This window comes from Lissotriton helveticus, chromosome 4_1, assembly GCF_964261635.1.
Source record: "Lissotriton helveticus chromosome 4_1, aLisHel1.1, whole genome shotgun sequence".
In the NCBI taxonomy this organism is placed as follows: Eukaryota; Metazoa; Chordata; class Amphibia; order Caudata; family Salamandridae; genus Lissotriton; species Lissotriton helveticus.
In genome coordinates, this window is record NC_136063.1 from 1,200,635,336 (window position 1) to 1,200,655,130 (window position 19,795).

At 30.6% G+C, this 19,795-nt stretch overlaps 30 non-coding genes across 30 annotated transcripts; all 30 read left to right on the top strand.

Moving 5' to 3' along the window:
* The first annotated feature begins 193 nt into the window (after positions 1 to 193).
* Positions 194 to 266, top strand: TRNAT-CGU (transfer RNA threonine (anticodon CGU)). The gene has a single exon. It is a non-coding gene; the product is annotated as a tRNA-Thr (tRNA).
* A 430-nt stretch (positions 267 to 696) lies between these two features.
* On the top strand, positions 697 to 770 carry TRNAT-AGU (transfer RNA threonine (anticodon AGU)). The gene has a single exon. It is a non-coding gene; the product is annotated as a tRNA-Thr (tRNA).
* Positions 771 to 1,711: 941 nt separating this feature from the next.
* TRNAT-AGU (transfer RNA threonine (anticodon AGU)) lies at positions 1,712 to 1,785 on the top strand. The gene has a single exon. It is a non-coding gene; the product is annotated as a tRNA-Thr (tRNA).
* Positions 1,786 to 2,221: 436 nt separating this feature from the next.
* Positions 2,222 to 2,294, top strand: TRNAT-CGU (transfer RNA threonine (anticodon CGU)). The gene has a single exon. It is a non-coding gene; the product is annotated as a tRNA-Thr (tRNA).
* Positions 2,295 to 2,724: 430 nt separating this feature from the next.
* TRNAT-AGU (transfer RNA threonine (anticodon AGU)) lies at positions 2,725 to 2,798 on the top strand. Its single transcript has one exon. It is a non-coding gene; the product is annotated as a tRNA-Thr (tRNA).
* Positions 2,799 to 3,236: 438 nt separating this feature from the next.
* TRNAT-CGU (transfer RNA threonine (anticodon CGU)) lies at positions 3,237 to 3,309 on the top strand. Its single transcript has one exon. It is a non-coding gene; the product is annotated as a tRNA-Thr (tRNA).
* A 941-nt stretch (positions 3,310 to 4,250) lies between these two features.
* TRNAT-CGU (transfer RNA threonine (anticodon CGU)) lies at positions 4,251 to 4,323 on the top strand. The gene has a single exon. It is a non-coding gene; the product is annotated as a tRNA-Thr (tRNA).
* Positions 4,324 to 4,753: 430 nt separating this feature from the next.
* Positions 4,754 to 4,827, top strand: TRNAT-AGU (transfer RNA threonine (anticodon AGU)). The gene has a single exon. It is a non-coding gene; the product is annotated as a tRNA-Thr (tRNA).
* A 438-nt stretch (positions 4,828 to 5,265) lies between these two features.
* Positions 5,266 to 5,338, top strand: TRNAT-CGU (transfer RNA threonine (anticodon CGU)). Its single transcript has one exon. It is a non-coding gene; the product is annotated as a tRNA-Thr (tRNA).
* Positions 5,339 to 5,768: 430 nt separating this feature from the next.
* Positions 5,769 to 5,842, top strand: TRNAT-AGU (transfer RNA threonine (anticodon AGU)). Its single transcript has one exon. It is a non-coding gene; the product is annotated as a tRNA-Thr (tRNA).
* A 432-nt stretch (positions 5,843 to 6,274) lies between these two features.
* On the top strand, positions 6,275 to 6,347 carry TRNAT-CGU (transfer RNA threonine (anticodon CGU)). The gene has a single exon. It is a non-coding gene; the product is annotated as a tRNA-Thr (tRNA).
* A 430-nt stretch (positions 6,348 to 6,777) lies between these two features.
* TRNAT-AGU (transfer RNA threonine (anticodon AGU)) lies at positions 6,778 to 6,851 on the top strand. Its single transcript has one exon. It is a non-coding gene; the product is annotated as a tRNA-Thr (tRNA).
* Positions 6,852 to 7,283: 432 nt separating this feature from the next.
* On the top strand, positions 7,284 to 7,356 carry TRNAT-CGU (transfer RNA threonine (anticodon CGU)). The gene has a single exon. It is a non-coding gene; the product is annotated as a tRNA-Thr (tRNA).
* A 430-nt stretch (positions 7,357 to 7,786) lies between these two features.
* Positions 7,787 to 7,860, top strand: TRNAT-AGU (transfer RNA threonine (anticodon AGU)). The gene has a single exon. It is a non-coding gene; the product is annotated as a tRNA-Thr (tRNA).
* Positions 7,861 to 8,292: 432 nt separating this feature from the next.
* On the top strand, positions 8,293 to 8,365 carry TRNAT-CGU (transfer RNA threonine (anticodon CGU)). Its single transcript has one exon. It is a non-coding gene; the product is annotated as a tRNA-Thr (tRNA).
* Positions 8,366 to 8,795: 430 nt separating this feature from the next.
* TRNAT-AGU (transfer RNA threonine (anticodon AGU)) lies at positions 8,796 to 8,869 on the top strand. The gene has a single exon. It is a non-coding gene; the product is annotated as a tRNA-Thr (tRNA).
* Positions 8,870 to 9,301: 432 nt separating this feature from the next.
* Positions 9,302 to 9,374, top strand: TRNAT-CGU (transfer RNA threonine (anticodon CGU)). Its single transcript has one exon. It is a non-coding gene; the product is annotated as a tRNA-Thr (tRNA).
* A 1,440-nt stretch (positions 9,375 to 10,814) lies between these two features.
* On the top strand, positions 10,815 to 10,888 carry TRNAT-AGU (transfer RNA threonine (anticodon AGU)). The gene has a single exon. It is a non-coding gene; the product is annotated as a tRNA-Thr (tRNA).
* A 432-nt stretch (positions 10,889 to 11,320) lies between these two features.
* TRNAT-CGU (transfer RNA threonine (anticodon CGU)) lies at positions 11,321 to 11,393 on the top strand. The gene has a single exon. It is a non-coding gene; the product is annotated as a tRNA-Thr (tRNA).
* Positions 11,394 to 11,823: 430 nt separating this feature from the next.
* On the top strand, positions 11,824 to 11,897 carry TRNAT-AGU (transfer RNA threonine (anticodon AGU)). The gene has a single exon. It is a non-coding gene; the product is annotated as a tRNA-Thr (tRNA).
* A 1,987-nt stretch (positions 11,898 to 13,884) lies between these two features.
* Positions 13,885 to 13,957, top strand: TRNAT-CGU (transfer RNA threonine (anticodon CGU)). Its single transcript has one exon. It is a non-coding gene; the product is annotated as a tRNA-Thr (tRNA).
* A 430-nt stretch (positions 13,958 to 14,387) lies between these two features.
* Positions 14,388 to 14,461, top strand: TRNAT-AGU (transfer RNA threonine (anticodon AGU)). Its single transcript has one exon. It is a non-coding gene; the product is annotated as a tRNA-Thr (tRNA).
* A 432-nt stretch (positions 14,462 to 14,893) lies between these two features.
* On the top strand, positions 14,894 to 14,966 carry TRNAT-CGU (transfer RNA threonine (anticodon CGU)). The gene has a single exon. It is a non-coding gene; the product is annotated as a tRNA-Thr (tRNA).
* Positions 14,967 to 15,396: 430 nt separating this feature from the next.
* Positions 15,397 to 15,470, top strand: TRNAT-AGU (transfer RNA threonine (anticodon AGU)). Its single transcript has one exon. It is a non-coding gene; the product is annotated as a tRNA-Thr (tRNA).
* A 432-nt stretch (positions 15,471 to 15,902) lies between these two features.
* TRNAT-CGU (transfer RNA threonine (anticodon CGU)) lies at positions 15,903 to 15,975 on the top strand. Its single transcript has one exon. It is a non-coding gene; the product is annotated as a tRNA-Thr (tRNA).
* Positions 15,976 to 16,405: 430 nt separating this feature from the next.
* Positions 16,406 to 16,479, top strand: TRNAT-AGU (transfer RNA threonine (anticodon AGU)). Its single transcript has one exon. It is a non-coding gene; the product is annotated as a tRNA-Thr (tRNA).
* A 432-nt stretch (positions 16,480 to 16,911) lies between these two features.
* On the top strand, positions 16,912 to 16,984 carry TRNAT-CGU (transfer RNA threonine (anticodon CGU)). The gene has a single exon. It is a non-coding gene; the product is annotated as a tRNA-Thr (tRNA).
* A 430-nt stretch (positions 16,985 to 17,414) lies between these two features.
* TRNAT-AGU (transfer RNA threonine (anticodon AGU)) lies at positions 17,415 to 17,488 on the top strand. The gene has a single exon. It is a non-coding gene; the product is annotated as a tRNA-Thr (tRNA).
* Positions 17,489 to 17,920: 432 nt separating this feature from the next.
* TRNAT-CGU (transfer RNA threonine (anticodon CGU)) lies at positions 17,921 to 17,993 on the top strand. Its single transcript has one exon. It is a non-coding gene; the product is annotated as a tRNA-Thr (tRNA).
* Positions 17,994 to 19,433: 1,440 nt separating this feature from the next.
* TRNAT-AGU (transfer RNA threonine (anticodon AGU)) lies at positions 19,434 to 19,507 on the top strand. The gene has a single exon. It is a non-coding gene; the product is annotated as a tRNA-Thr (tRNA).
* Positions 19,508 to 19,795: the final 288 nt, after the last annotated feature.

Consider the following 19,795-nt stretch of genomic DNA (forward strand, 5'->3'; position numbering starts at 1 on the left):
AATTGTAAAGTATTCAAGAAATGATATTGGGTTTTATAAGAGTACTTGTTTATTAAAACCTAATAATACTTGTTTTATGATTGAGTATCTTTTTCTGATTAAGATTACAGTACATATAAAGAAGAATTAATAGCAGGAAACAAATTTTCATCATCAACAATAAATTATTCATGAATTTTACTTCATTGACGTTGGTGCTGTGTCTTAGTGGTTAAAGCGCCTGTCTCGTAAACTGGAAATCCTGAGTTCAAATCTCAGCAGCACCTAACTTTTTTCTCCATGCTTTAGAAATAATGTTCATCAAACAAGTGTTGAATACAATTTAAGAATAAACGTCTGGTTCTATGAACTTTAGAAAAAGTTATCATTAAACGAAATAAAATACTTGGTATTGTGAAGATTTTTGTAGGAATGCATTGACTGAAATAGCGAAAAGAAAATGACAAAGAACAAGATAGAGCTGAATGCTCACTCGGTTGTTGAATACAACTAATCCATTCTTCAGCAAGGTATATTTTAAAATTCTATGAATAGGGTAAACTTCAAATTAGAGAGGTGTTTTTGAATAAGTGAAGCGTCTTCATCTAAAGTGTTTGAGTAGAGAAGACTGTGAACTTATAAAATATTATGAAAGTGAAAAAACAATATTCTCTTGAACACCATAAACAAAAGTCTTTCTAACTTAAGACTCAAGGGGGTGCTGTGGCTTAGCTGGTTAAAGCACCTGTCTAGTAAACAGGAGATCCTGAGTTCAACTCTCAGCAGTGCCTTGCTTTTCTCTTTGTTATATAACAAATCATTTTCATTAGGTCCTATTTTGATACAATTAAAATATAAAAGTCTGATTAATCTTACTGTTGAACAGATCATCTTAAACCTCATAAAAACCCAAGTATTTTCAAGATTATAGAGTGAATACTGTTATTGCAAAATAAAAAAATACATATCTATGAAAAAGACGTAGATGACATTACTACCTCTATTTGAGCAATATTAATGCCTTCATGAAAAGAAAATTGTAAAGTATTCAAGAAATGAAATTGGGTTTTATAAGAGTACTTGTTTATTAAAACCTAATAATACTTGTTTAGTGATTGAGTATCTTTTTCTGATTAAGATTACAGTACATATAAAGAAGAATTAATAGCAGGAAACAAATTTTCATCATCAACAATAAATTATTCATGAATTTTACTTCATTGACGTTGGTGCTGTGTCTTAGTGGTTAAAGCGCCTGTCTCATAAACTGGAAATCCTGAGTTCAAATCTCAGCAGCACCTAACTTTTTTCTCCATGCTTTAGAAATAATGTTCATAGAAACAAGTGTTGAATACAATTTAAGAATAAACGTCTGGTTCTATGAACTTTAGAAAAAGTTATCATAAAACGAAATAAAATACTTGGTATTGTGAAGATTTTTGTAGGAATGCATTGACTGAAATAGCGAAAAGAAAATGACAAAGAACAAGATAGAGCCGAATGATCACTCGGTTGTTGAATACAACTAATCCATTCTTCAGCAAGGTATATTTTTAAATTCTATGAATAGGGTAAACTTCAAATTAGAGAGGTGTTTTTGAATAAGTGAAGCGTCTTCATCTAAAGTGTTTGAGTAGAGAAGACTGTGAACTTATAAAATATTATGAAAGTGAAAAAACAATATTCTCTTGAACACCATAAAGAAAAGTCTTTCAAACTTAAGACTCAAGGGGGTGCTGTGGCTTAGCTGGTTAAAGCACCTGTCTAGTAAACAGGAGATCCTGAGTTCAACTCTCAGCAGTGCCTTGCTTTTCTCTTTGTTATATAACAAATCATTTTCATTAGGTCCTATTTTGATACAATTAAAATATAAAAGTCTGATTAATCTTACTGTTGAACAGATCATCTTAAACCTCATAAAAACCCAAGTATTTTCAAGATTATAGAGTGAATACTGTTATTGCAAAATAAAAAAAGACATATTGTGAAAAAGATGTAGATGACATTACTACCTCTATTTGAGCAATATTAATGCCTTCATGAAAAGAAAATTGTAAAGTATTCAAGAAATGATATTGGGTTTTATAAGAGTACTTGTTTATTAAAACCTAATAATACTTGTTTTATGATTGAGTATCTTTTTCTGATTAAGATTACAGTACATATAAAGAAGAATTAATAGCAGGAAACAAATTTTCATCATCAACAATAAATTATTCATGAATTTTACTTCGTTGACGTTGGTGCTGTGTCTTAGTGGTTAAAGCGCCTGTCTCGTAAACTGGAAATCCTGAGTTCAAATCTCAGCAGCACCTAACTTTTTTCTCCATGCTTTAGAAATAATGTTCATCAAACAAGTGTTGAATACAATTTAAGAATAAACGTCTGGTTCTATGAACTTTAGAAAAAGTTATCATAAAACGAAATAAAATACTTGGTATTGTGAAGATTTTTGTAGGAATGCATTGACTGAAATAGCGAAAAGAAAATGACAAAGAACAAGATAGAGCTGAATGATCACTCGGTTGTTGAATACAACTAATCCATTCTTCAGCAAGGTGTATTTTAAAATTCTATGAATAGGGTAAACTTCAAATTAGAGAGGTGTTTTTGAATAAGTGAAGCGTCTTCATCTAAAGTGTTTGAGTAGAGAAGACTGTGAACTTATAAAATATTATGAAAGTGGAAAAACAATATTCTCTTGAACACCATAAACAAAAGTCTTTCAAACTTAAGACTCAAGGGGGTGCTGTGGCTTAGCTGGTTAAAGCACCTGTCTAGTAAACAGGAGATCCTGAGTTCAACTCTCAGCAGTGCCTTGCTTTTCTCTTTGTTATATAACAAATCATTTTCATTAGGTCCTATTTTGATACAATTAAAATATAAAAGTCTGATTAATCTTACTGTTGAACAGATCATCTTAAACCTCATAAAAACCCAAGTATTTTCAAGATTATAGAGTGAATACTGTTATTGCAAAATAAAAAAAATACATATCTATGAAAAAGACGTAGATGACATTACTACCTCTATTTGAGCAATATTAATGCCTTCATGAAAAGAAAATTGTAAAGTATTCAAGAAATGAAATTGGGTTTTATAAGAGTACTTGTTTATTAAAACCTATTAATACTTGTTTAGTGATTGAGTATCTTTTTCTGATTAAGATTACAGTACATATAAAGAAGAATTAATAGCAGGAAACAAATATTCATCATCAACAATAAATTATTCATGAATTTTACTTCATTGACGTTGGTGCTGTGGCTTAGTGGTTAAAGCGCCTGTCTCGTAAACAGAAAATCCTGAGTTCAAATCTCAGCAGCACCTAACTGTTTTCTCCATGCTTTAGAAATAATTTTCATCAAACAAGTGTTGAATACAATTTAAGAATAAACGTCTTGTTCTATGAACTTTAGAAAAAGTTATCATAAAACGAAATAAAATACTTGGTATTGTGAAGATTTTTGTAGGAATGCATTGACTGAAATAGCGAAAAGAAAATGACAAAGAACAAGATAGAGCCGAATGATCACTCGGTTGTTGAATACAACTAATCCATTCTTCAGCAAGGTATATTTTTAAATTCTATGAATAGGGTAAACTTCAAATTAGAGAGGTGTTTTTGAATAAGTGAAGCGTCTTCATCTAAAGTGTTTGAGTAGAGAAGACTGTGAACTTATAAAATATTATGAAAGTGAAAAAACAATATTCTCTTGAACACCATAAAGAAAAGTCTTTCAAACTTAAGACTCAAGGGGGTGCTGTGGCTTAGCTGGTTAAAGCACCTGTCTAATAAACAGGAGATCCTGAGTTCAACTCTCAGCAGTGCCTTGCTTTTCTCTTTGTTATATAACAAATCATTTTCATTAGGTCCTATTTTGATACAATTAAAATATAAAAGTCTGATTAATCTTACTGTTGAACAGATCATCTTAAACCTCATAAAAACCCAAGTATTTTCAAGATTATAGAGTGAATACTGTTATTGCAAAATAAAAAAAGACATATCTGTGAAAAAGACGTAGATGACATTACTACCTCTATTTGAGCAATATTAATGCCTTCATGAAAAGAAAATTGTAAAGTATTCAAGAAATGATATTGGGTTTTATAAGAGTACTTGTTTATTAAAACCTAATAATACTTGTTTAGTGATTGAGTATCTTTTTCTGATTAAGATTACAGTACATATAAAGAAGAATTAATAGCAGGAAACAAATTTTCATCATCAACAATAAATTATTCATGAATTTTACTTCATTGATGTTGGTGCTGTGTCTTAGTGGTTAAAGCGCCTGTCTCGTAAACTGGAAATCCTGAGTTCAAATCTCAGCAGCACCTAACTGTTTTCTCCATGCTTTAGAAATAATGTTCATCAAACAAGTGTTGAATACAATTTAAGAATAAACGTCTGGTTCTATGAACTTTAGAAAAAGTTATCATAAAACGAAATAAAATACTTGGTATTGTGAAGATTTTTGTAGGAATGCATTGACTGAAATAGCGAAAAGAAAATGACAAAGAACAAGATAGAGCTGAATGATCACTCGGTTGTTGAATACAACTAATCCATTCTTCAGCAAGGTATATTTTAAAATTCTATGAATAGGGTAAACTTCAAATTAGAGAGGTGTTTTTGAATAAGTGAAGCGTCTTCATCTAAAGTGTTTGAGTAGAGAAGACTGTGAACTTATAAAATATTATGAAAGTGAAAAAACAATATTCTCTTGAACACCATAAAGAAAAGTCTTTCAAACTTAAGACTCAAGGGGGTGCTGTGGCTTAGCTGGTTAAAGCACCTGTCTAGTAAACAGGAGATCCTGAGTTCAACTCTCAGCAGTGCCTTGCTTTTCTCTTTGTTATATAACAAATCATTTTCATTAGGTCCTATTTTGATACAATTAAAATATAAAAGTCTGATTAATCTTACTGTTGAACAGATCATCTTAAACCTCATAAAAACCCAAGTATTTTCAAGATTATAGAGTGAATACTGTTATTGCAAAATAAAAAAAAGACATATCTATGAAAAAGACGTAGATGACATTACTACCTCTATTTGAGCAATATTAATGCCTTCATGAAAAGAAAATTGTAAAGTATTCAAGAAATGAAATTGGGTTTTATAAGAGTACTTGTTTATTAAAACCTATTAATACTTGTTTAGTGATTGAGTATCTTTTTCTGATTAAGATTACAGTACATATAAAGAAGAATTAATAGCAGGAAACAAATTTTCATCATCAACAATAAATTATTCATGAATTTTACTTCATTGACGTTGGTCCTGTGGCTTAGTGGTTAAAGCGCCTGTCTCGTAAACAGGAAATCTTGAGTTCAAATCTCAGCAGCACCTAACTGTTTTCTCCATGCTTTAGAAATAATTTTCATCAAACAAGTGTTGAATACAATTTAAGAATAAACGTCTGGTTCTATGAACTTTAGAAAAAGTTATCATAAAGCGAAATAAAATACTTGGTATTGTGAAGATTTTTGTAGGAATGCATTGACTGAAATAGCGAAAATAAAATGACAAAGAACAAGATAGAGCTGAATGATCACTCGGTTGTTGAATACAAATAATCCATTCTTCAGCAAGGTATATTTTAAAATTCTATGAATAGGGTAAACTTCAAATTAGAGAGGTGTTTTTGAATAAGTGAAGCGTCTTCATCTAAAGTGTTTGAGTAGAGAAGACTGTGAACTTATAAAATATTATGAAAGTGAAAAAACAATATTCTCTTGAACACCATAAAGAAAAGTCTTTCAAACTTAAGACTCAAGGGGGTGCTGTGGCTTAGCTGGTTAAAGCGCCTGTCTAGTAAACAGGAGATCCTGAGTTCAACTCTCAGCAGTGCCTTGCTTTTCTCATTGTTATATAACAAATCATTTTCATTAGGTCCTATTTTGATACAATTAAAATATAAAAGTCTGATTAATCTTACTGTTGAACAGATCATCTTAAACCTCATAAAAACCCAAGTATTTTCAAGATTATAGAGTAAATACTGTTATTGCAAAATAAAAAAAGACATATCTGTGAAAAAGACGTAGATGACATTACTACCTCTATTTGAGCAATATTAATGCCTTCATGAAAAGAAAATTGTAAAGTATTCAAGAAATTGGGTTTTATAAGAGTACTTGTTTATTAAAACCTATTAATACTTGTTTAGTGATTGAGTATCTTTTTCTGATTAAGATTACAGTACATATAAAGAAGAATTAATAGCAGGAAACAAATTTTCATCATCAACAATAAATTATTCATGAATTTTACTTCATTGAGGTTGGTGCTGTGGCTTAGTGGTTAAAGCGCCTGTCTCGTAAACAGGAAATCCTGAGTTCAAATCTCAGCAGCACCTAACTGTTTTCTCCATGCTTTAGAAATACTTTTCATCAAACAAGTGTTGAATACAATTTAAGAATAAACGTCTGGTTCTATGAACTTTAGAAAAAGTTATCATAAAGCGAAATAAAATACTTGGTATTGTGAAGATTTTTGTAGGAATGCATTGACTGAAATAGCGAAAATAAAATGACAAAGAACAAGATAGAGCTGAATGATCACTCGGTTGTTGAATACAAATAATCCATTCTTCAGCAAGGTATATTTTAAAATTCTATGAATAGGGTAAACTTCAAATTAGAGAGGTGTTTTTGAATAAGTGAAGCGTCTTCATCTAAAGTGTTTGAGTAGAGAAGACTGTGAACTTATAAAATATTATGAAAGTGAAAAAACAATATTCTCTTGAACACCATAAAGAAAAGTCTTTCAAACTTAAGACTCAAGGGGGTGCTGTGGCTTAGCTGGTTAAAGCGCCTGTCTAGTAAACAGGAGATCCTGAGTTCAACTCTCAGCAGTGCCTTGCTTTTCTCGTTGTTATATAACAAATCATTTTCATTAGGTCCTATTTTGATACAATTAAAATATAAAAGTCTGATTAATCTTACTGTTGAACAGATCATCTTAAACCTCATAAAAACCCAAGTATTTTCAAGATTATAGAGTAAATACTGTTATTGCAAAATAAAAAAAGACATATCTGTGAAAAAGACGTAGATGACATTACTACCTCTATTTGAGCAATATTAATGCCTTCATGAAAAGAAAATTGTAAAGTATTCAAGAAATTGGGTTTTATAAGAGTACTTGTTTATTAAAACCTATTAATACTTGTTTAGTGATTGAGTATCTTTTTCTGATTAAGATTACAGTACATATAAAGAAGAATTAATAGCAGGAAACAAATTTTCATCATCAACAATAAATTATTCATGAATTTTACTTCATTGAGGTTGGTGCTGTGGCTTAGTGGTTAAAGCGCCTGTCTCGTAAACTGGAAATCCTGAGTTCAAATCTCAGCAGCACCTAACTGTTTTCTCCATGCTTTAGAAATAATGTTCATCAAACAAGTGTTGAATACAATTTAAGAATAAACGTCTGGTTCTATGAACTTTAGAAAAAGTTATCATAAAGCGAAATAAAATACTTGGTATTGTGAAGATTTTTGTAGGAATGCATTGACTGAAATAGCGAAAATAAAATGACAAAGAACAAGATAGAGCTGAATGATCACTCGGTTGTTGAATACAAATAATCCATTCTTCAGCAAGGTATATTTTAAAATTCTATGAATAGGGTAAACTTCAAATTAGAGAGGTGTTTTTGAATAAGTGAAGCGTCTTCATCTAAAGTGTTTGAGTAGAGAAGACTGTGAACTTATAAAATATTATGAAAGTGAAAAAACAATATTCTCTTGAACACCATAAAGAAAAGTCTTTCAAACTTAAGACTCAAGGGGGTGCTGTGGCTTAGCTGGTTAAAGCGCCTGTCTAGTAAACAGGAGATCCTGAGTTCAACTCTCAGCAGTGCCTTGCTTTTCTCGTTGTTATATAACAAATCATTTTCATTAGGTCCTATTTTGATACAATTAAAATATAAAAGTCTGATTAATCTTACTGTTGAACAGATCATCTTAAACCTCATAAAAACCCAAGTATTTTCAAGATTATAGAGTAAATACTGTTATTGCAAAATAAAAAAAGACATATCTGTGAAAAAGACGTAGATGACATTACTACCTCTATTTGAGCAATATTAATGCCTTCATGAAAAGAAAATTGTAAAGTATTCAAGAAATTGGGTTTTATAAGAGTACTTGTTTATTAAAACCTATTAATACTTGTTTAGTGATTGAGTATCTTTTTCTGATTAAGATTACAGTACATATAAAGAAGAATTAATAGCAGGAAACAAATTTTCATCATCAACAATAAATTATTCATGAATTTTACTTCATTGACGTTGGTGCTGTGGCTTAGTGGTTAAAGCGCCTGTCTCGTAAACAGGAAATCCTGAGTTCAAATCTCAGCAGCACATAACTGTTTTCTCCATGCTTTAGAAATAATTTTCATCAAACAAGTGTTGAATACAATTTAAGAATAAACGTCTGGTTCTATGAACTTTAGAAAAAGTTATCATAAAGCGAAATAAAATACTTGGTATTGTGAAGATTTTTGTAGGAATGCATTGACTGAAATAGCGAAAATAAAATGACAAAGAACAAGATAGAGCTGAATGATCACTCGGTTGTTGAATACAAATAATCCATTCTTCAGCAAGGTATATTTTAAAATTCTATGAATAGGGTAAACTTCAAATTAGAGAGGTGTTTTTGAATAAGTGAAGCGTCTTCATCTAAAGTGTTTGAGTAGAGAAGACTGTGAACTTATAAAATATTATGAAAGTGAAAAAACAATATTCTCTTGAACACCATAAAGAAAAGTCTTTCAAACTTAAGACTCAAGGGGGTGCTGTGGCTTAGCTGGTTAAAGCGCCTGTCTAGTAAACAGGAGATCCTGAGTTCAACTCTCAGCAGTGCCTTGCTTTTCTCGTTGTTATATAACAAATCATTTTCATAAGGTCCTATTTTGATACAATTAAAATATAAAAGTCTGATTAATCTTACTGTTGAACAGATCATCTTAAACCTCGTAAAAACCCAAGTATTTTCAAGATTATAGAGTAAATACTGTTATTGCAAAATAAAAAAAGACATATCTGTGAAAAAGACGTAGATGACATTACTACCTCTATTTGAGCAATATTAATGCCTTCATGAAAAGAAAATTGTAAAGTATTCAAGAAATTGGGTTTTATAAGAGTACTTGTTTATTAAAACCTATTAATACTTGTTTAGTGATTGAGTATCTTTTTCTGATTAAGATTACAGTACATATAAAGAAGAATTAATAGCAGGAAACAAATTTTCATCATCAACAATAAATTATTCATGAATTTTACTTCATTGACGTTGGTGCTGTGGCTTAGTGGTTAAAGCGCCTGTCTCGTAAACAGGAAATCCTGAGTTCAAATCTCAGCAGTACCTAACTGTTTTCTCCATGCTTTAGAAATAATTTTCATCAAACAAGTGTTGAATACAATTTAAGAATAAACGTCTGGTTCTATGAACTTTAGAAAAAGTTATCATAAAACGAAATAAAATACTTGGTATTGTGAAGATTTTTGTAGGAATGCATTGACTGAAATAGCGAAAAGAAAATGCCAAAGAACAAGATAGAGCTGAATGATCACTCGGTTGTTGAATACAACTAATCCATTCTTCAGCAAGGTATATTTTAAAATTCCATGAATAGAGTAAACTTCAAATTTGAGAGGTGTTTTTGAATACGTGAAGCATCTTCATCTAAAGTGTTTGAGTAGAGAAGACTGTGAACTTATAAAATATTATGAAAGTGAAAAAACAATATTCTCTTGAACACCATAAAGAAAAGTCTTTCAAACTTAAGACTCAAGGGCGTGCTGTGGCCTAGCTGGTTAAAGCGCCTGTCTAGTAAACAGGAGATCCTGAGTTCAACTCTCAGCAGTGGATTGCTTTTCTCTTTGTTATATAACAAACCATTTTTATTAGGTCCTATTTTGATATAATTTAAATATAAAAGTCCGATTAATCTTACTGTTGAACAGATCATCTTAAACCTCATAAAAACCCAAGTATTTTCAAGATTATAGAGTGAATACTGTTATTGCAAAATAAAAAAAAACATATCAATGAAAAATACGTAGATGACATTACTACCTCTATTTGAGCAATATTAATGCCTCCATGAAAAGAAAATTGTAAAGTATTCAAGAAATGAAACTGGGTTTTATTAGAGTACTTGTTTATTAAAACTTATTAATACTTGTTTAGTGATTGAGTATCTTTTTGTGATTAAGATTACAGTACATATAAAGAAGAATTAACAGCAGGAAACAAATTTTCATCATCAACAATAAATTATTCATGAATTTTATTTCATTGACGTTGGTGCTGTGGCTTAGTGGTTAAAGCACGCGTCCTGTAAACAGGAAATCCTGGGTTTGTATCTCAGCAGCACCGGTTTTCTCCATGCATTAGAAATCATTTTCATCAAACAAGTGTTGAATACAATTTAAGAATAAACGTCTGTTTCTATGAACTTTAGAAAAAGTTATCATAAAAAGAAATCAAAAACTTGGTATTGTGAAGATTTTTGTAGGAATGCATTGACTGAAATAGCGAAAATAAAATGACAAAGAACAAGATAGAGCTGAATGATCACTCGGTTGTTGAATACAAATAATCCATTCTTCAGCAAGGTATATTTTAAAATTCTATGAATAGGGTAAACTTCAAATTAGAGAGGTGTTTTTGAATAAGTGAAGCGTCTTCATCTAAAGTGTTTGAGTAGAGAAGACTGTGAACTTATAAAATATTATGAAAGTGAAAAAACAACATTCTCTTGAACACCATAAAGAAAAGTCTTTCAAACTTAAGACTCAAGGGGGTGCTGTGGCTTAGCTGGTTAAAGCGCCTGTCTAGTAAACAGGAGATCCTGAGTTCAACTCTCAGCAGTGCCTTGCTTTTCTCGTTGTTATATAACAAATCATTTTCATTAGGTCCTATTTTGATACAATTAAAATATAAAAGTCTGATTAATCTTACTGTTGAACAGATCATCTTAAACCTCATAAAAACCCAAGTATTTTCAAGATTATAGAGTAAATACTGTTATTGCAAAATAAAAAAAGACATATCTGTGAAAAAGACATAGATGACATTACTACCTCTATTTGAGCAATATTAATGCCTTCATGAAAAGAAAATTGTGAAGTATTCAAGAAATTGGGTTTTATAAGAGTACTTGTTTATTAAAACCTATTAATACTTGTTTAGTGATTGAGTATCTTTTTCTGATTAAGATTACAGTACATATAAAGAAGAATTAATAGCAGGAAACAAATTTTCATCATCAACAATAAATTATTCATGAATTTTGCTTCATTGACGTTGGTGCTGTGGCTTAGTGGTTAAAGCGCCTGTCTCGTAAACAGGAAATCCTGAGTTCAAATCTCAGCAGCACCTAACTGTTTTCTCCATGCTTTAGAAATAATTTTCATCAAACAAGTGTTGAATACAATTTAAGAATAAACGTCTGGTTCTATGAACTTTAGAAAAAGTTATCATAAAACGATATAAAATTCTTGGTATTGTGAAGATTTATGTAGGAATGCATTGACTGAAATAGCGAAAAGAAAATGACAAAGAACAAGATAGAGCTGAATGATCACTCGGTTGTTGAATACAACTAATCTATTCTTCAGCAAGGTATATTTTAAAATTCTATGAATAGGGTAAACTTCAAATTAGAGAGGTGTTTTTGAATAAGTGAAGCGTCTTTATCTAAAGTGTTTGAGTAGAGAAGACTGTGAACTTATAAAATATTATGAAAGTGAAAAAACAATATTCTCTTGAACACCATAAAGAAAAGTCTTTCAAACTTGAGACTCAAGGGGGTGCTGTGGCTTAGCTGGTTAAAGCGCCTGTCTAGTAAACAGGAGATCCTGAGTTCAACTCTCAGCAGTGTCTTGCTTTTCTCTTTGTTATATAACAAATCATTTTCATTAGGTCCTATTTTGATACAATTAAAATATAAAAGTCTGATTAATCTTACTGTTGAACAGATCATCTTAAACCTCATAAAAACCCAAGCATTTTCAAGATTATAGAGTGAATACTGTTATTGCAAAATAAAAAAAGACATATCTATGAAAAAGACGTAGATGACATTACTACCTCTATTTGAGCAATATTAATGCCTTCATGAAAAGAAAATTGTAAAGTATTCAAGAAATGAAATTGGGTTTTATTAGAGTAATTGTTTATTAAAACTTATTAATACTTGTTTAGTAATTGAGTATCTTTTTGTGATTAGGATTACAGTACATATAAAGAAGAATTAATAGCAGGAAACAAATTTTCATCATCAACAATAAATTATTCATGAATTTTATTTCATTGACTTTGGTGCTGTGGCTTAGTGGTTAAAGCGCCTGTCTCGTAAACAAGAATTACTACGTTCAAATCTCAGCAGCACCTAACTGTTTTCTCCATGCTTTAGAAATAATTTTCATCAAACAAGTGTTGAATACAATTTAAGAATAAACGTCTGGTTCTATGAACTTTAGAAAAAGTTATCATAAAACGATATAAAATACTTGGTATTGTGAAGATTTTTGTAGGAATGCATTGACTGAAATAGCAAAAAGAAAATGACAAAGAACAAGATAGAGCTGAATGATCACTCGGTTGTTGAATACAACTAATCCATTCTTCAGCAAGGTATATTTTAAAATTCCATGAATAGGGTAAACTTCAAATTTGAGAGGTGTTTTTGAATACGTGAAGCATCTTCATCTAAAGTGTTTGAGTAGAGAAGACTGTGAACTTATAAAATATTATGAAAGTGAAAAAACAATATTCTCTTGAACACCATAAAGTAGAATTAATAGCAGGAAACAAATTTTCATCATCAACAATAATTTATTCATGAATTTTATTTCATTGACGTTGGTGCTGTGGCTAAGTGGTTAAAGCACGCGTCCCGTAAACAGGAAATCCTGAGTTCGAATCTCAGCAGCACCGGTTTTCTCCATGCTTTAGAACGCATTTTCATCAAACAAGTGTTGAATACAATTTAAGAATAAACGTCTGGTTCTATGAACTTTAGAAAAAGTTATCATAAAAAGAAATAAAAAACTTGCTATTGTGAAGATTTTTGTAGGAATGCATTGACTGAAATAGCGAAAAGAAAATGACAAAGAACAAGATAGAGCCGAATGATCACTCGGTTGTTGAATACAACTAATCCATTCTTCAGCAAGGTATATTTTAAAATTCTTTGAATTGGGTAAACTTCAAATTAGAGAGGTGTTTTTGAATAAGTGAAGCGTCTTCATCAAAAGTGTTTGAGTAGAGAAGACTGTGAACTTATAAAATATTATGAAAGTGAAAAAACAATATTCTCTTAACCCCATAAAGAAAAGTCTTTCAAACTTAAGACTCAAGGGGGTGCTGTGGCTTAGCTGGTTAAAGCGCCTGTCTAGTAAGCAGGAGATCCTGAATTCATCTCTCTGCAGTGCCTTGCTTTTCTCTTTGTTATATAACAAATCATTTTCTTTAGGTCCTATTTTGATACAATTAAAGTATAAAAGTCTGATTAATCTTACTGTTGAACAGATCATCTTAAACCTCATAAAAACCCAAGTATTTTCAAGATTATAGAGTAAATACTGTTATTGCAAAATAAAAAAAGACATATCTGTGAAAAAGACGTAGATGACATTACTACCTCTATTTGAGCAATATTAATGCCTTCATGAAAAGAAAATTGTAAAGTATTCAAGAAATTGGGTTTTATAAGAGTACTTGTTTATTAAAACCTATTAATACTTGTTTAGTGATTGAGTATCTTTTTCTGATTAAGATTACAGTACATATAAAGAAGAATTAATAGCAGGAAACAAATTTTCATCATCAACAATAAATTATTCATGAATTTTACTTCATTGAGGTTGGTGCTGTGGCTTAGTGGTTAAAGCGCCTGTCTCGTAAACAGGAAATCCTGAGTTCAAATCTCAGCAGCACCTAACTGTTTTCTCCATGCTTTAGAAATACTTTTCATCAAACAAGTGTTGAATACAATTTAAGAATAAACGTCTGGTTCTATGAACTTTAGAAAAAGTTATCATAAAGCGAAATAAAATACTTGGTATTGTGAAGATTTTTGTAGGAATGCATTGACTGAAATAGCGAAAATAAAATGACAAAGAACAAGATAGAGCTGAATGATCACTCGGTTGTTGAATACAAATAATCCATTCTTCAGCAAGGTATATTTTAAAATTCTATGAATAGGGTAAACTTCAAATTAGAGAGGTGTTTTTGAATAAGTGAAGCGTCTTCATCTAAAGTGTTTGAGTAGAGAAGACTGTGAACTTATAAAATATTATGAAAGTGAAAAAACAATATTCTCTTGAACACCATAAAGAAAAGTCTTTCAAACTTAAGACTCAAGGGGGTGCTGTAGCTTAGCTGGTTAAAGCGCCTGTCTAGTAAACAGGAGATCCTGAGTTCAACTCTCAGCAGTGCCTTGCTTTTCTCGTTGTTATATAACAAATCATTTTCATTAGGTCCTATTTTGATACAATTAAAATATAAAAGTCTGATTAATCTTACTGTTGAACAGATCATCTTAAACCTCATAAAAACCCAAGTATTTTCAAGATTATAGAGTAAATACTGTTATTGCAAAATAAAAAAAGACATATCTGTGAAAAAGACGTAGATGACATTACTACCTCTATTTGAGCAATATTAATGCCTTCATGAAAAGAAAATTGTAAAGTATTCAAGAAATTGGGTTTTATAAGAGTACTTGTTTATTAAAACCTATTAATACTTGTTTAGTGATTGAGTATCTTTTTCTGATTAAGATTACAGTACATATAAAGAAGAATTAATAGCAGGAAACAAATTTTCATCATCAACAATAAATTATTCATGAATTTTACTTCATTGAGGTTGGTGCTGTGGCTTAGTGGTTAAAGCGCCTGTCTCGTAAACAGGAAATCCTGAGTTCAAATCTCAGCAGCACCTAACTGTTTTCTCCATGCTTTAGAAATACTTTTCATCAAACAAGTGTTGAATACAATTTAAGAATAAACGTCTGGTTCTATGAACTTTAGAAAAAGTTATCATAAAGCGAAATAAAATACTTGGTATTGTGAAGATTTTTGTAGGAATGCATTGACTGAAATAGCGAAAATAAAATGACAAAGAACAAGATAGAGCTGAATGATCACTCGGTTGTTGAATACAAATAATCCATTCTTCAGCAAGGTATATTTTAAAATTCTATGAATAGGGTAAACTTCAAATTAGAGAGGTGTTTTTGAATAAGTGAAGCGTCTTCATCTAAAGTGTTTGAGTAGAGAAGACTGTGAACTTATAAAATATTATGAAAGTGAAAAAACAATATTCTCTTGAACACCATAAAGAAAAGTCTTTCAAACTTAAGACTCAAGGGGGTGCTGTGGCTTAGCTGGTTAAAGCGCCTGTCTAGTAAACAGGAGATCCTGAGTTCAACTCTCAGCAGTGCCTTGCTTTTCTCGTTGTTATATAACAAATCATTTTCATTAGGTCCTATTTTGATACAATTAAAATATAAAAGTCTGATTAATCTTACTGTTGAACAGATCATCTTAAACCTCATAAAAACCCAAGTATTTTCAAGATTATAGAGTAAATACTGTTATTGCAAAATAAAAAAAGACATATCTGTGAAAAAGACGTAGATGACATTACTACCTCTATTTGAGCAATATTAATGCCTTCATGAAAAGAAAATTGTAAAGTATTCAAGAAATTGGGTTTTATAAGAGTACTTGTTTATTAAAACCTATTAATACTTGTTTAGTGATTGAGTATCTTTTTCTGATTAAGATTACAGTACATATAAAGAAGAATTAATAGCAGGAAACAAATTTTCATCATCAACAATAAATTATTCATGAATTTTACTTCATTGACGTTGGTGCTGTGGCTTAGTGGTTAAAGCGCCTGTCTCGTAAACAGGAAATCCTGAGTTCAAATCTCAGCAGCACATAACTGTTTTCTCCATGCTTTAGAAATAATTTTCATCAAACAAGTGTTGAATACAATTTAAGAATAAACGTCTGGTTCTATGAACTTTAGAAAAAGTTATCATAAAGCGAAATAAAATACTTGGTATTGTGAAGATTTTTGTAGGAATGCATTGACTGAAATAGCGAAAATAAAATGACAAAGAACAAGATAGAGCTGAATGATCACTCGGTTGTTGAATACAAATAATCCATTCTTCAGCAAGGTATATTTTAAAATTCTATGAATAGGGTAAACTTCAAATTAGAGAGGTGTTTTTGAATAAGTGAAGCGTCTTCATCTAAAGTGTTTGAGTAGAGAAGACTGTGAACTTATAAAATATTATGAAAGTGAAAAAACAATATTCTCTTGAACACCATAAAGAAAAGTCTTTCAAACTTAAGACTCAAGGGGGTGCTGTGGCTTAGCTGGTTAAAGCGCCTGTCTAGTAAACAGGAGATCCTGAGTTCAACTCTCAGCAGTGCCTTGCTTTTCTCGTTGTTATATAACAAATCATTTTCATAAGGTCCTATTTTGATACAATTAAAATATAAAAGTCTGATTAATCTTACTGTTGAACAGATCATCTTAAACCTCGTAAAAACCCAAGTATTTTCAAGATTATAGAGTAAATACTGTTATTGCAAAATAAAAAAAGACATATCTGTGAAAAAGACGTAGATGACATTACTACCTCTATTTGAGCAATATTAATGCCTTCATGAAAAGAAAATTGTAAAGTATTCAAGAAATTGGGTTTTATAAGAGTACTTGTTTATTAAAACCTATTAATACTTGTTTAGTGATTGAGTATCTTTTTCTGATTAAGATTACAGTACATATAAAGAAGAATTAATAGCAGGAAACAAATTTTCATCATCAACAATAAATTATTCATGAATTTTACTTCATTGACGTTGGTGCTGTGGCTTAGTGGTTAAAGCGCCTGTCTCGTAAACAGGAAATCCTGAGTTCAAATCTCAGCAGCACATAACTGTTTTCTCCATGCTTTAGAAATAATTTTCATCAAACAAGTGTTGAATACAATTTAAGAATAAACGTCTGGTTCTATGAACTTTAGAAAAAGTTATCATAAAGCGAAATAAAATACTTGGTATTGTGAAGATTTTTGTAGGAATGCATTGACTGAAATAGCGAAAATAAAATGACAAAGAACAAGATAGAGCTGAATGATCACTCGGTTGTTGAATACAAATAATCCATTCTTCAGCAAGGTATATTTTAAAATTCTATGAATAGGGTAAACTTCAAATTAGAGAGGTGTTTTTGAATAAGTGAAGCGTCTTCATCTAAAGTGTTTGAGTAGAGAAGACTGTGAACTTATAAAATATTATGAAAGTGAAAAAACAATATTCTCTTGAACACCATAAAGAAAAGTCTTTCAAACTTAAGACTCAAGGGGGTGCTGTGGCTTAGCTGGTTAAAGCGCCTGTCTAGTAAACAGGAGATCCTGAGTTCAACTCTCAGCAGTGCCTTGCTTTTCTCGTTGTTATATAACAAATCATTTTCATAAGGTCCTATTTTGATACAATTAAAATATAAAAGTCTGATTAATCTTACTGTTGAACAGATCATCTTAAACCTCGTAAAAACCCAAGTATTTTCAAGATTATAGAGTAAATACTGTTATTGCAAAATAAAAAAAGACATATCTGTGAAAAAGACGTAGATGACATTACTACCTCTATTTGAGCAATATTAATGCCTTCATGAAAAGAAAATTGTAAAGTATTCAAGAAATTGGGTTTTATAAGAGTACTTGTTTATTAAAACCTATTAATACTTGTTTAGTGATTGAGTATCTTTTTCTGATTAAGATTACAGTACATATAAAGAAGAATTAATAGCAGGAAACAAATTTTCATCATCAACAATAAATTATTCATGAATTTTACTTCATTGACGTTGGTGCTGTGGCTTAGTGGTTAAAGCGCCTGTCTCGTAAACAGGAAATCCTGAGTTCAAATCTCAGCAGTACCTAACTGTTTTCTCCATGCTTTAGAAATAATTTTCATCAAACAAGTGTTGAATACAATTTAAGAATAAACGTCTGGTTCTATGAACTTTAGAAAAAGTTATCATAAAACGAAATAAAATACTTGGTATTGTGAAGATTTTTGTAGGAATGCATTGACTGAAATAGCGAAAAGAAAATGCCAAAGAACAAGATAGAGCTGAATGATCACTCGGTTGTTGAATACAACTAATCCATTCTTCAGCAAGGTATATTTTAAAATTCCATGAATAGAGTAAACTTCAAATTTGAGAGGTGTTTTTGAATACGTGAAGCATCTTCATCTAAAGTGTTTGAGTAGAGAAGACTGTGAACTTATAAAATATTATGAAAGTGAAAAAACAATATTCTCTTGAACACCATAAAGAAAAGTCTTTCAAACTTAAGACTCAAGGGCGTGCTGTGGCCTAGCTGGTTAAAGCGCCTGTCTAGTAAACAGGAGATCCTGAGTTCAACTCTCAGCAGTGGATTGCTTTTCTCTTTGTTATATAACAAACCATTTTTATTAGGTCCTATTTTGATATAATTTAAATATAAAAGTCCGATTAATCTTACTGTTGAACAGATCATCTTAAACCTCATAAAAACCCAAGTATTTTCAAGATTATAGAGTGAATACTGTTATTGCAAAATAAAAAAAAACATATCAATGAAAAATACGTAGATGACATTACTACCTCTATTTGAGCAATATTAATGCCTCCATGAAAAGAAAATTGTAAAGTATTCAAGAAATGAAACTGGGTTTTATTAGAGTACTTGTTTATTAAAACTTATTAATACTTGTTTAGTGATTGAGTATCTTTTTGTGATTAAGATTACAGTACATATAAAGAAGAATTAACAGCAGGAAACAAATTTTCATCATCAACAATAAATTATTCATGAATTTTATTTCATTGACGTTGGTGCTGTGGCTTAGTGGTTAAAGCACGCGTCCTGTAAACAGGAAATCCTGGGTTTGTATCTCAGCAGCACCGGTTTTCTCCATGCATTAGAAATCATTTTCATCAAACAAGTGTTGAATACAATTTAAGAATAAACGTCTGTTTCTATGAACTTTAGAAAAAGTTATCATAAAAAGAAATAAAAAACTTGGTATTGTGAAGATTTTTGTAGGAATGCATTGACTGAAATAGCGAAAATAAAATGACAAAGAACAAGATAGAGCTGAATGATCACTCGGTTGTTGAATACAAATAATCCATTCTTCATCAAGGTATATTTTAAAATTCTATGAATAGGGTAAACTTCAAATTAGAGAGGTGTTTTTGAATAAGTGAAGCGTCTTCATCTAAAGTGTTTGAGTAGAGAAGACTGTGAACTTATAAAATATTATGAAAGTGAAAAAACAACATTCTCTTGAACACCATAAAGAAAAGTCTTTCAAACTTAAGACTCAAGGGGGTGCTGTGGCTTAGCTGGTTAAAGCGCCTGTCTAGTAAACAGGAGATCCTGAGTTCAACTCTCAGCAGTGCCTTGCTTTTCTCGTTGTTATATAACAAATCATTTTCATTAGGTCCTATTTTGATACAATTAAAATATAAAAGTCTGATTAATCTTACTGTTGAACAGATCATCTTAAACCTCATAAAAACCCAAGTATTTTCAAGATTATAGAGTAAATACTGTTATTGCAAAATAAAAAAAGACATATCTGTGAAAAAGACGTAGATGACATTACTACCTCTATTTGAGCAATATTAATGCCTTCATGAAAAGAAAATTGTGAAGTATTCAAGAAATTGGGTTTTATAAGAGTACTTGT